This window comes from Leguminivora glycinivorella, chromosome 3, assembly GCF_023078275.1.
Source record: "Leguminivora glycinivorella isolate SPB_JAAS2020 chromosome 3, LegGlyc_1.1, whole genome shotgun sequence".
Lineage (NCBI taxonomy): Eukaryota > Metazoa > Arthropoda > Insecta > Lepidoptera > Tortricidae > Leguminivora > Leguminivora glycinivorella.
In genome coordinates, this window is record NC_062973.1 from 4,888,007 (window position 1) to 4,889,185 (window position 1,179).

Consider the following 1,179-nt stretch of genomic DNA (forward strand, 5'->3'; position numbering starts at 1 on the left):
CCTAGGTCTAGTATTGCGTCAGCGGGGTGTGATTACGGCTTCCTACTGCTAGCTTTCCACAAAGTGCTAGGCTGGTAATTAGTGAGGTCGGTGGTAGGCCTTTTTATGGTTCCGTGACGCAGGTGACAATCAAATGGGCCGCCAAGCAACAATTTCAAACATCATGACCCGCGTGACATTTCATAAATTTTAATGTTCCTCGTGAACGTTAGCTGCCGCCTTGTTGGTGGGTTGAAGAATGCCAGCCACCGAAACACAAATTATCAAAACTGATTTTTGTTTTAACTTTTTATTCGACTAAAATCCTCTACATCTCTCTTCGAACATGTAAAGGATATCATTACACCTCTTCCGTCGCAATATAGTTATAAAACACTTTTATTTTTCCCCGCGATTAAACGCTAATATGATGTGGAGCGCACACTTTTCTAAACGCACGCGCAGAGTCACCGACCGCAACTCTCACTGTCCGCTGCATTCCATTGCATCTATTTATTTTATCTTTATTGAGCTAATGAAGGAAAACTAATCTACGGAGGACTTAGAAAGGAGCATCGAAGTTTTGAAGTTTTTCAACACACTAGACCTAAAAGTTTGCCGATAGATCGCAGGCGTGTATTATTCTCAAAGTCCATTTCCACAGCGAGTCTGAGAAAAAAATTAATGCCTTTTTGTTTCTTTTTAAAAATAAATGAATGTTTTCTTTAAGTATAACCTAACCACAAAATAACATTTTTGAAAAAGCCCCCGACCGCAACATAGTAGACCGGTTTTCATACAACATGGCTAAAGACAATCCCGACTAACTCAACTTACAGAAAAAAAAACTAAATCTAAATCGATTTATCCGTTCGGGAGCTACGATGCCACGAAAAGACACACACACACACAGACAGACAGACACGTCAAACTTATTACACCCCGTCGTTTTGCGGTCGGGGGTTAAAAAAAATGAGTCAGTTTAAGGATTTAAGGTAGTTTCCCTCCAGGGCCTGACTTATCTTTCCACGATGTATACTTTTTTTTTAGTATGAATGTACCTACTAGTGATGGGCATCAGTGTCCATTTTTTTTCGAATCTAAAGTATATTTATTCAACAAACTTGCACGTCTGCGATCACCAAAACGGAGATGGAGCCGGTACAGGGAGCAAATAAAATAGAAACTAATATTCAAACG